Genomic DNA, 13,370 nt, shown 5'->3' with positions numbered 1-13,370 from the left:
GAAAGGAAGTAAGGCGGTTGTAGACAATACGCTCAAGGAGTTTGGAGGCAAAAGGGAGAAGAGAGATGGGTCGGTAGTTGGAGAGAGTGTTTGGATCAAGGGTAGGTTTTTTAAGAATAGGAGAGATGAGAGCGCGCTTGAAGGCAGAGGGGACAGTGCCTGATGAGAGGGAGAGATTGAGAAGGTGGGAAAGTTGGGAACAAGCAGAAGAAGAGATGTGGCAGAGGAGGCGGGAGGGGATAGGGTCAAGTGGGGAGGTGGTGAGGGGACAGGAACGAATGAGGGCCATGACTTCCTCTCCAGATGCATGGGAGAAAGATGACAGAGTTGGTGCGAGGGATGGGGAGGGTTGGTAAGGGATGGGAGAAGGCTGGTTACTGATAGTCTGGTGTGATGTGATGTCCTGACGTATGGAGTCAATTTTGGATGTGAAGTAAGTGGCAAAGTCAAGAGCAGAGAGTGAGGAAGGGAGACGAGGTGGAGGTGGGCAGAGGAGTGAGTTGAGAGTGGCAAAGAGGCGCCAGGGGTTGGAAGACTGGGAGGAGATGAGGTTCTTGAAGTATGACTGTTTAGCAAGAGAAAGGGCAGCACTGAAGGATGAGAGCATAAGTTTGAAATGGAGGAAGTCTGCCTTAGAGCGTGATTTCCTCCAGTGTCGCTCAGCAGTACGTGAGCATTTTTGCAGATATCTGATGCATTTGGTGTGCCAGGTTTGAGGTGTTAATTTGCGAGGGTGAATAGTGGTTGGTGGAGCAACAGAGTCAAGAGCAGAAGTAAGGGAAGCATTGTATGTGGAAGTGGCTTGTTCAGGGCATGAGAGAGAGAGAGAATAGGAGAGAGAAGTGAGTCAAACAGGGAGGAAAGGAATGTGGTGTCAATAGCTTCAATGTTACGCTTAGTGATGGTAGCCTTAGGAGGTAGAGATGGGGAAGTCGAGAGAGATAGGTTTAAGGAGAGCAGGTGGTGGTCAGAGAGGGGAAATGGGGAGTTGGAAAAATCAGAAATATCACAGCGGTGAGTGAAGACCAGATCCAGTGAGCTCCCATTCACATGGGAGGGTGAGGAGGTCCACTGGGAGAGACCAAGTGAAGAGGTGAGGTTAAGGAGTTTAGAGGCAGGGGATTGTGTGGGGATGTCAATAGGGATGTTGAAATCGCCTAGGATAATGGTGGGAATGTCAGAAGAGAGGAAGTGAGGAAGCAAAGTTGTCGATGAATTTGGAAGCAGTGCCAGGGGGGCGGTAAATGACAGCTACTCTAAGATGGACTGGTTGGAAGAGACATATGGAGTGGACCTCAAATGTAGAGAATATAAGGGATGGTTCTGGTGGTATGAGTTGGTAGGAGTAACTAGAAGGTAAAAGGACCCCAACACCACCCCCATGGCGACCCCCAGGTCGGGGGGTGTGTGTGAATGTAAGGCCCCCAGCAGAGAAAGCAGCAGCAGTAGTAGTGTCAGAGGGCGTAATCCAAGTTTCAGTAATGGCTAGTAGGTGTAGGGAGTTGGAAATGAAAAGGTCATGAGTGGGGACCAGTTTGTTACAAACGGATCTGGCATTCCAGAGGGCGCAGGATAGGGGGTATGAGTTTGTGGGAGAGATGTGAATTAGATTTTCAGGGTTGCTGTAGCGATGAGGTGGGATTAACTTTGAGGGCAGGGATGAGAGAGTAGTGATGGTACGGGTGCCTGAGCTAGGAGGGGAAACTGCAGGAGGTGGGCAGGGAGGGAGGTCAGTGTGATGTGGATGGGGGTGTGGGGAGGTGACAGGGAAGGGAGAGAGGGAGCAGGGCTGAGTTGTGGGGTAGCAGGACCATGGGGCAGAGGTGAATGAAAGTGGGGTAACAGGAAAGGTGGGGGAAGGAAACAGAGGGATGGAGGGGAGACAGAGGAGGAGGTGGAGGAGACTAGGGGGGAAGGATAAAGATACATTATTAGGTATACACTGAGTGATGTGGGGAGTATAAGAAAGCATTGACATAGTGTTAAGTAGGTAAACAGGTTGAGGGAAAGTGGAAGTAGGAGAGGAGACTGTAAGGGAATCCGAGCAGAAGAATTGTAGAAATGCAGGTGAGAAAAGCAGTGTAGGCTCAAGGGGTGTAGATTTAGTATGAAATGAGTCAAAAGCGTAGATAAAGTGGGTGCAGAAATGTATTTGGAGTGTAAGAAATGAAAGGATTGTGAGAGGTTTAAGAAGCAATGGTAATTATTAGAGATGAGCGCCTGAAATTTTTCGGCTTATGTGTTTTGGTTTTGGGTTCGGTTCCGCGGCCGTGTTTTGGGTTCGAACGCGTTTTGGCAAAACCTCACCGAATTTTTTTTGTCGGATTCGGGTGTGTTTTGGATTCGGGTGTTTTTTTCAAAAAACACTAAAAAACAGCTTAAATCATAGAATTTGGGGGTCATTTTGATCCCAAAGTATTATTAACCTCAAAAACCATAATTTACACTCATTTTCAGTCTATTCTGAATACCTCACACCTCACAATATTATTTTTAGTCCTAAAATTTGCACCGAGGTCGCTGTGTGAGTAAGATAAGCGACCCTAGTGGCCGACACAAACACCGGGCCCATCTAGGAGTGGCACTGCAGTGTCACGCAGGATGTCCCTTCCAAAAAACCCTCCCCAAACAGCACATGACGCAAAGAAAAAAAGAGGCGCAATGAGGTAGCTGTGTGAGTAAGATTAGCGACCCTAGTGGCCGACACAAACACCGGGCCCATCTAGGAGTGGCACTGCAGTGTCACGCAGGATGGCCCTTCCAAAAAACCCTCCCCAAACAGCACATGATGCAAAGAAAAAAAGAGGCGCAATGAGGTAGCTGTGTGAGTAAGATTAGCGACCCTAGTGGCCGACACAAACACCGGGCCCATCTAGGAGTGGCACTGCAGTGTCACGCAGGATGTCCCTTCCAAAAAACCCTCCCCAAACAGCACATGACGCAAAGAAAAAAAGAGGCGCAATGAGGTAGCTGACTGTGTGAGTAAGATTAGCGACCCTAGTGGCCGACACAAACACCGGGCCCATTTAGGAGTGGCACTGCAGTGTCACGCAGGATGTCCCTTCCAAAAAACCCTCCCCAATCAGCACATGATGCAAAGAAAAAGGTTAGGTGGTATACAATTATGGACGGACTGCCTGCCGAGTGCAGACACAGAGGTAGCCACAGCCGTGAACTACCGTACTGTACTGTGTCTGCTGCTAATATAGACTGGTTGATAAAGAGATGTCGTAGTAGTATGTATGTATAAAGAAGAAAAAAAAACCACGGTTAGGTGGTATACAATTATGGACGAACTGCCTGCCGAGTGCAGACACAGAGGTAGCCACAGCCGTGAACTACCGTACTGTGTCTGCTGCGACTGGATGATAAATGATATAAAAAATATATATATATCACTACTGCAGCCGGACAGGTATATATTATATATTATATAATGACGGACCTGCTGGACACTGTCTGTCAGCAGAATGAGTTTTATTTTTATAGAATAAAAAAAACAACAACACACAAGTGAAGTCACACGACGAGTGTTTAACTTTTTCAGGCAATCACAATATAAGTATACTACTAACTATACTGGTAGTCAGTGTGGTCAGGTCACTGGTCAGTCACACTGGCAGTGGCACTCCTGCAGCAAAAGTGTGCACTGTTTAATTTTAATATAATATTATGTACTCCTGGCTCCTGCTATAACCTATAACTGGCACTGCAGTGCTCCCCAGTCTCCCCCACAATTATAAGCTGTGTGAGCTGAGCAGTCAGACAGATATATAATATATATAGATGATGCAGCACACTGGGCTGAGCCTGAGCAGTGCACACAGATATGGTATGTGACTGAGTCACTGTGTGTATCGCTTTTTTCAGGCAGAGAACGGATATATTAAATAAACTGCACTGTCTGGTGGTCACTCACTATATAATATTATGTACTCCTGGCTCCTGCTATAACCTTTAACTGGCACTGCAGTGCTCCCCAGTCTCCCCCACAATTATAAGCTGTGTGAGCTGAGCAGTCAGACAGATATATAATATATATAGATGATGCAGCACACTGGGCTGAGCCTGAGCAGTGCACACAGATATGGTATGTGACTGAGTCACTGTGTGTATCGCTTTTTTCAGGCAGAGAACGGATATATTAAATAAACTGCACTGTCTGGTGGTCACTCACTAGTAAACTCTCTGCACTCTCTACACTTCTACAGTACTCCTCCTAGTCCTAAGCTCCAGTAAATCTCTCTCTCTTATAATCTAAATGGAGAGGACGCCTGCCACGTCCTCTCACTATCAATCTCAATGCACGTGTGAAAATGGCGGCGACGCGCGGCTCCTTATATAGAATCCGAGTCTCGCGAGAATCCGACAGCGTCATGATGACGTTCGGGCGCGCTCGGGTTAACCGAGCAAGGCGGGAGGATCCGAGTCTGCTCGGACCCGTGAAAAAAACCATGAAGTTCGGGCGGGTTCGTATTCAGAGAAACCGAACCCGCTCATCTCTAGTAATTATGTTAGATGTTTTAAGTGTTTGCAGGTAAAATTGCATTGGTGCAGCTGTGCTTAAAAAACAAAATTACAATAATACAGATACAGGCATTTGTAGGTGAAATGGATGGTTTATGAAATGTCCAAGTAAGGTAGTTCTGTGCTATGTAATCAGATGCAACAATCAGGAGGTGAGTGATCTGAGGAGTAAGTGACTCACATTTGTTATTAGTTCTTCAGTTTTCTTTGTTTTGTTAGATTGGTGTGCTTCTGTTTTCCTTCTTTTTCACTTCGATTGAACGCTAATTGAACACTGCTGTTATGTGTCAATTTTATCACGCTTTTATAAAAATGCACGCTTAGATCAATAAATGCACAGCCAAATGGCTTTGCACAGCCTACACCATTGGACTTAAGTAGAAGACTATTACAAGTGAAACCAATAATTGAAATCTGTAACCACACCCCACCCCCTCAAATGCCAGGCAATGAATTACCTTAAAAACAACAACCAGGCATTCCACAAAGATTAAACTGGGTCTATATCATTCAAAACTTTAAAAAAGTACTTCAAAATCACATACTATGCAATAATGTTTCAATTTGCATTACCCAGCAGAATTAGCTTTGCATATATAGATATAGTGCAGCAGAATATATTGGTGGTTGTAGTCAATTGTAATTACCTGTAGGCGACAAGAAGAGAAGAAACGTCAATTCACAATCGATATCAGCTGAAGATAAGAATTAGCTTTGCATATATAGATATAGTGCAGCAGAATAGATTGGTGGTTGTAGTCAATTGTAATTACCCAGCAGAATTAGCTTTGCATATATAGATATAGTGCAGCAGAATAGATTGGTGGTTGTAGTCAATTGTAATTACCTGTAGGTGACAAGAAGAGAAGAAACGTCAATTCACAATCGATATCAGCTGAAGATAAATTAACGCTGAATGAACGCTGCGTTATGTGTCAATTTTATCACGCTTTGATAAAAATGCATGCTTAGATCAATAAATGCACAGCCAAACGGCTTTGCACATCCTACACCATTGGACTTAAGTAGAAGTCTGGTGGTCAGCAAAATGTTGCACTGTCCTCCTACTATATATAGTGCGCACAACTACTAAAATACACCACAGGTATGGATGGATAGTATACTTGACGACACGGAGGTAGGTAGAGCAGTGGCCTACTGTACCGTACTGCTATATATTATATACTGGTGGTCAGCAAAATTCTGCCCTGTCCTCCTACTATATACTACAATGCAGCACAGATATGGAGCATTTTTCAGGCAGAGAACGTAGATATTTTCAGCACACTGAGCACAGATATTTGCAAGCACACTGAGCACAGATATTTGCAGCACACTGAACACAGAAACTGAGAAAACGCTGCACGTCCTCTCCCTATCATCTCCAATGCACAAGTGAAAATGGCGGTGACGCGTGGCTCCTTATATAGAATAGAATAGCTGCTGACGGGCACGATTGAGGGAGGAAAGGGACATATGAATCCAGCCCATAGATGCAATGTGAATATGTTTTTTGTACCTTCCTATCTTAAAATGTATATACAGTGTATATGTTACAACTGAGGGCCTGAGCTGACTGGAGGCAGCCTCAGTTGTAGGGGCTGAGGTGTAGTGGAACCTGGGAGGTTGTATCAGACCCCTGGACATGTAAGTTAAATGAAGAAGAATTGCCCGAAGGCGTGCCCACGACAACCAGGATAAAAGTCAATGATGTTTATTTTGACAAACTCCATGCATCACAGCAGTAATAAAAGAGAAACATAAAATCAGCAGAGAAATAATACAGTTCCTGGGTACTACAGGAGGGCAAGGACCACAGGGCTCTGGTAGTATGAGACAGTTCTTATCTTCTAGTTGGAAAGTCCTTAACAGGCCCGACTGTAGCAATGGAGATAGCCCAGGATCGTACTAGCTGGTGTTCCAGGAAAAGCTGGGCTGCTGTGGATAAAATGGCTGCTGTGGGTACTGGCTGAAACCAGACTGATGTAAGCACGGAGTGGATTGCTGGATGGAACCAGCCAAATAATAAATGAAGCTTGAGAGCTATGAAATATGATTGATATATGGAGTTTGAGAGCGGTGAAATAATAGTACCGGTGGTGAGTGGTAATCTGCGGAAATGATACCGGCACTTTAAGAAGAGCTGATCTCTGCTGGAAGCTAGGCTGGAAGCAGGTAAATCTGTAACTGGAAACAGATGAGTCCCAGAGGACTGGAGAGTCAGGCTGCACCACAGGTGGTAGACTAGAGCGGGTCTCTTTAGTGGAGGTTTGGAGATGGTAACTGGAACCTGGAAAACAACCACGGGAGAGAGACAAACTGGAACTAGGTTTGACAACCAAAGCACTGACGCCTTCCTTGCTCAGGCACAGAATACTTATACCTGCAGCAAGGAAGGGATTGGCTAGGCAATTATGCAGATTACAATGGAAACAGCGGATTGGTGGAAATAAACAGGTGACAGAATCCAACATGGCTGCGCCCATGCAGACACTTGGAGGGAAAATTGGTTTGATAATCCATGTGGGAACTTTAACAGCAATGGCGGCGCCGGCCACAGTAAACAGGAGACGCCAGACTGATGAGTGCACATTTGAACCACGCGGGCAACAGCGGAGGCCGCAGCTGACATAAGCGCCACTCTGACATCCTGCATGCAGAAACTCAGGGACGGCGGCGGAGGCCGCGGGAGATGCCATTCAAGTTGTAACATGGCGCCGCTGTGACAGCGTCTCAGAGTGACAGGAGAGGAGGCAGGAATAAGGACATCTGAATAACAGATGGGATCCGGTCCTGGAGCGCTGAGCAAGCCTTAGGAGGCATCTAAAAGGTAAGTAATGGCGTCCAGATACCCGGATCGTGACAGTATACACTAGAGGTCTTTCCGAACCCCCTAATCCTAACATTGTAATTTGCTTTAGGGCGCACCTCCAATTAGTCTAGTATTTCTTGCTGCCTTTCCAATGAAGCAAGTTTAATTTAGTAATAGGTGAAAAACCATCCCTACAAAGGTGTTAATCAGAGACTTGGCTTTGTGGACACTTTTCAGAGAACAACTTTGTTAGCATAGAAGTAAAGCCAGAAAATGAAGAGCTGTTTAATCACTCAATTGGATTTTTTTGCCAGCATATTTCTTTTTCTCTGCAACCCATTGCTAAATTGTGCTTCCTAGGTGTTTTTATAAAATCACTGAATCAAATCTAACTCTGATTACATCAGAGAAGGCCAGGTACCCTACACCATAACAGGGGGTTTGAAATTTTGACTTGTCTACTTAAAGATCACCAAAATCTGATAACAAGGTCAATTACGTCCCTGGGTGGGATTGAACCACCAACCTTTTGGTTAATAGCCGTACACACTAACTGATTGCGCCACAGAGACACTTTGCAAAAGTCCATACTGACAAAGGCTAATAAGCATTCATCTAAAACGTTTCCTAAAAAAACTTTAAAAAGTCAATAATCTGGAGAGTTTTTGTAAGATGTTTCTTCCATCAACCAACGAAGAAACACATTGGTACTTTCCCATGATGAGTGAGTGCTTCAGGATCTCTTGCACTTACATGTGCAGCAGAGTACAGCAATGGAAGCATGCTGGGCCCATAACCCAGAGGTAGGCAGATTGAAACTATCCTCTGCTATATGCATTTTTTTTTGTTAATTAAAGTAATCCAAAACTGGGATTGATATTTTGGCTCTTTTATTTTTACTTAAAGTACAATAACTTTTACCATTTTAATTTGTTTTAATAGTATATTGACAGTATTGTTTTCTTTCAAAAATCCACTTAATTTTCTTTACCCTATTATTAAAATGGTAATTGACAAAAACAAACTACATTGTCACCAAAAGAGCAATACAAAATGTACAAGTGATATATTAAAATCATCTTTCCAGCTTGAATTTCAATGATGCATTGGGGCAACGATTTTGTGAGAAACATCTTCACCCTTAAATAAAGATTTTCTTAATTCCTTACCTGTGTGCTTATTAGATATCACCTTGTTTTCACATTAAACAGACTTCCACATGAGAAAGCAGCAAGGATGCATTGGCGTTAATGTTTCCTGGTGTCAACCTGTATTATTTCAGTAGACATTGAAATGAGGATGCATCTTGCTGCCTTTCCAATGAAGCAAGTTTAATTTAGTAATAGGTGAAAAACCATCCCTACAAAGGTGTTAATCAGAGACTTGGCTTTGTGGACACTTTTCAGAGAACAAATTTGTTAGCATAAAAATAAAGCCAGAAAATGAAGAGCTGTTTATTCACTCAATTGGATTTTTTTGCCAGCATATTTCTTTTTCTCTGCAACCCACTGCTAAATTGTGCTTCCTAGCTGTTTTTATAAAATCACTGAATCAAATCTAACTGATTACATCAGAAAAGGCCAGGTACCCTACACCATAACAGGGGGTTTGAAATTTTGACTTGTCTACTTAAAGATCACCAAAATCTGATAACAAGGTCAATTACGTCCCTGGGTGGGATTGAACCACCAACCTTTTGGTTAATAGCCGTACACACTAACTGATTGCACCACAGAGACTCTTTGCAAAAGTCTATACTGACAAAGGCTAATAAGCATTCATCTAAAACGTTTCCTAGAAAAACTTTAAAAAGTCAATAATCTGGAGAGTTTTTGTAAGATGTTTCTTCCATCAACCAACGAAGAAACACATTGGTACTTTCCCATGATGAGTGAGTGCTTCAGGATCTCTTGCACTTACATGTGCAGCAGAGTACTGCAATGGAAGCATGCTGGGCCCATAACCCAGAGGTAGGCAGATTGAAACTATCCTTTGCTATATGCAGTTTTTTTTTTTTGTTAATTTAAGTAATCAAAACTGGGATTGATATTTTTGCTCTTTTATTTTTACTTAAAGTACAATAACTTTTACCATTTTAATTTGTTTTAATAGTATATTGACAGTATAGTTTTCTTTCAAAAATCCACTTAATTTTCTTTACCCTATTATTAAAATGGTAATTGACAAAAACAAACTACATTGTCACCAGAAGAGCAATACAAAATGTACAAGTGATATATTAAAATCATCTTTCCAGCTTGAATTTCAATGATGCATTGGGGCAACGATTTTGTGAGAAACATCTTCCCCCTTAAATAAAGATTTTCTTAATTCCTTACCTGTGTGCTAATTAGATATCACCTTGTTTTCACATTAAACAGACTTCCACATGAGAAAGCAGCAAGGATGCATTGGCGTTAATGTTTCCTGGTGTCAACCCGTATTATTTCAGTAGACATTGAAATGAGGATACATCTTGCTGCCTTTCCAATGAAGCAAGTTTAATTTAGTAATAGGTGAAAAACCATCCTTACAAAGGTGTTAATCAGAGACTTGGCTTTGTGGACACTTTTCAGAGAACAGATTTGTTAGCATAAAAATAAAGCCAGAAAATGAAGAGCTGTTTAATCACTCAATTTGATTTTTCTGCAAGCATATTTTTTTTTTCTCTGCAACCCACTGCTAAATTGTGCTTCCTAGCTGTTTTTTATAAAATCACTTAATCAAATCTAACTCTGATTAAATCAGAGAAGGCCAGGTACCCTACACCATAAGAGGGGGTTTGAAATTTTGACTTGACTACTTAAAGATCACCAAAATCTTATCACAAGGTCAATTACGTCCCTGGGTGGGATTGAACCACCAACCTTTTGGTTAGCAGCCAAACACACTAACTGATTGCGCCACAGAGACACTTTGCAAAAGTGCATACTGACAAAGGCTAATAAGCATTCATCTAGAACGTTTATTAAAAAAACTTTAAAAAGTTAATAATCTGGAGAGTTTTTGAAAGATGTTTCTTCCATAAACCAACGAAGAAACACATTGGTACTTTCCCATGATGAGTGAGTGCTTCAGGATCTCTTGCACTTACATGTGCAGCAGAGTACTGCAATGGAAGCATGCTGGCCATAACCCAGAGGTAGGCAGATTGAAACTATCCTTTGCTATATGCAGTTTTTTTTTTGTTAATTTAAGTAATAAAAACTGGGATTGATATTTTTGCTCTTTTATTTTTACTTAAAGTACAATAACTTTTACCATTTTAATTTGTTTTAATAGTATATTGACAGTATAGTTTTCTTTCAAAAATCCACTTAATTTTCTTTACCCTATTATTAAAATGGTAATTGACAAAAACAAACTACATTGTCACCAGAAGAGCAATACAAAATGTACAAGTGATATATTAAAATCATCTTTCCAGCTTGAATTTCAATGATGCATTGGGGCAACGATTTTGTGAGAAATTCAGGGCTATGTCGTGTAGATGATGGCTTAACAGGAGGCTTTAAAATTTTCTTTCTAGTGACCTTCGTTTGGGAGAAAAATGCAATGGTACAAGACAGCTTTTCCTTGCCAATATCTCTCTTTTGCAAAGAGCTGCGCATTGGAAAATTCAGGGCTATGTCGTGTAGATGATGGCCTAACAGGAGGCTTTAAAATTTTAATTCTAGTGTCCTTCGTTTGGGAGAAAAATGCAAAGGTACAAGACAGCTTTTCCTTGCCAATATCTCTCTTTTGCAAAGAGCTGCGCATTGGAAAATTCAGGGCTATGTCGTGTAGATGATGGCCTAACAGGAGGCTTTAAAATTTTCTTTCTAGTGTCCTTCGTTTGGGAGAAAAATGCAATGGTACAAGACAGCTTTTCCTTGCCAATATCTCTCTTTTGCAAAGAGCGGCGCATTGGAAAATTCTGGGCTATGTCGTGTAGATGATGGTCTAACAGGAGGCTTTAAAATTTTCTTTCTAGTGTCCTTCGTTTGGGAGAAAAATGCAATGGTACAAGACAGCTTTTCCTTGCCAATATCTCTCTTTTGCAAAGAGCTGCGCATTGGAAAATTCAGGGCTATATCGTGTAGATGATGGCCTAACAGGAGGCTTTAAAATTGTAATTCTAGTGTCCTTCGTTTGGGAGCAAAATGCAAAGGTACAAGACAGCTTTTCCTTGCCAATATCTCTCTTTTGCAAAGAGCTGCGCATTGGAAAATTCAGGGCTATGTCGTGTAGATGATGGCCTAACAGGACGCTTTAAAATTTTAATTCTAGTGTCCTACGTTTGGGAGAAAAATGCAAAGGTACAAGACAGCTTTTCCTTGCCAATATCTCTCTTTTGCAAAGAGCTGCGCATTGGAAAATTCAGGGCTATGTCGTGTAGATGATGGCCTAACAGGAGGCTTTAAAATTTTCTTTCTAGTGTCCTTCGTTTGGGAGAAAAATGCAATGGTACAAGACAGCTTTTCTTTGCCAATATCTCTCTATTGCAAAGAGCTGCGCATTGGAAAATTCTGGGCTATGTCGTGTAGATGATGGTCTAACAGGAGGCTTTAAAATTTTAATTCTAGTGTCCTTCGTTTGGGAGAAAAATGCAATGGTACAAGACAGCTTTTCCTTGCCAATATCTCTCTTTTGCAAAGAGCTGCGCATTGGAAAATTCAGGGCTATGTCGTGTAGATGATGGCCTAACAGGAGGCTTTAAAATTTTCTTTCTAGTGTCCTTCGTTTGGGAGAAAAATGCAAAGGTACAAGACAGCTTTTCCTTGCCAATATCTCTCGTTTGCAAAGAGCTGCGCATTGGAAAATTCAGGGCTATATCGTGTAGATGATGGCCTAACAGGAGGCTTTAAAATTTTAATTCTGATGTCCTTCGTTTGGGAGAAAAATGCAATGGTACAAGACAGCTTTTCCTTGCCAATATCTCTCTTTTGCAAAGAGCTGCGCATTGGAAAATTCAGGGCTATGTCGTGTAGATGATGGTCTAACAGGAGGCTTTAAAATTTTCTTTCTAGTGTCCTTCGTTTGGGAGAAAAATGCAATGGTACAAGACAGCTTTTCCTTGCCAATATCTCTCTTTTGCAAAGAGCTGCGCATTGGAAAATTCAGGGCTATGTCGTGTAGATGATGGCCTAACAGGAGGCTTTAAAATTTTCTTTCTAGTGTCCTTCGTTTGGGAGAAAAATGCAAAGGTACAAGACAGCTTTTCCTTGCCAATATCTCTCTTTTGCAAAGAGCTGCGCATTGGAAAATTCAGGGCTATATCGTGTAGATGATGGCCTAACAGGAGGCTTTAAAATTTTAATTCTAGTGTCCTTCGTTTGGGAGAAAAATGCAAAGGTACAAGACAGCTTTTCCTTGCCAATATCTCTCTTTTGCAAAGAGCTGCGCATTGGAAAATTCATGGCTATGCCGTGTAGATGATGGTCTTACAGGAGGCTTTAAAATGTTCTTTCTAGTGTCCTTCGTTTGGGAGAAAAATGCAAAGGTACAAGACAGCTTTTCCTTGCCAATATCTCTCGTTTGCAAAGAGCAGCGCATTGGAAAATTCAGGGCTATATCGTGTAGATGATGGCCTAACAGGAGGCTTTAAAATTTTAATTCTAGTGTCCTTCGTTTGGGAGAAAAATGCAATGGTACAAGACAGCTTTTCCTTGCCAATATCTCTCTTTTGCAAAGAGCTGCGCATTGGAAAATGCAGGGCTATGTCGTGTAGATGATGGTCTAACAGGAGGCTTTAAAATTTTATTTCTAGTGTCCTTCGTTTGGGAGAAAAATGCAATGGTACAAGACAGCTTTTCCTTGCCAATATCTCTTTTGCAAAGAGCTGCGCATTGGAAAATTCAGGGCTATGTCGTGTAGATGATGGCCTAACAGGAGGCTTTAAAATTTTCTTTCTAGTGTCCTTCGTTTGGGAGAAAAATGCAAAGGTACAAGACAGCTTTTCCTTGCCAATATCTCTCTTTTGCAAAGAGCTACGCATTGGAAAATTCAGGGCTATGTCGTGTAGATGATGGCCTAACAGGAGGCTTTAAAA

The 13,370-nt window shown here is 42.0% G+C and overlaps 1 non-coding gene across 1 annotated transcript; it reads right to left on the bottom strand.

Moving 5' to 3' along the window:
* Window positions 1-10,178: 10,178 nt before the first annotated feature.
* Window positions 10,179-10,252, bottom strand: TRNAS-GCU (transfer RNA serine (anticodon GCU)). The gene has a single exon. It is a non-coding gene; the product is annotated as a tRNA-Ser (tRNA).
* Window positions 10,253-13,370: the final 3,118 nt, after the last annotated feature.

The sequence above is a fragment of the Pseudophryne corroboree genome, unplaced genomic scaffold (assembly GCF_028390025.1).
Source record: "Pseudophryne corroboree isolate aPseCor3 unplaced genomic scaffold, aPseCor3.hap2 scaffold_280, whole genome shotgun sequence".
In the NCBI taxonomy this organism is placed as follows: domain Eukaryota; kingdom Metazoa; phylum Chordata; class Amphibia; order Anura; family Myobatrachidae; genus Pseudophryne; species Pseudophryne corroboree.
Note: the sequence above shows the minus strand (reverse complement) of the source record. Positions and strands in the feature narration are given on the sequence as shown.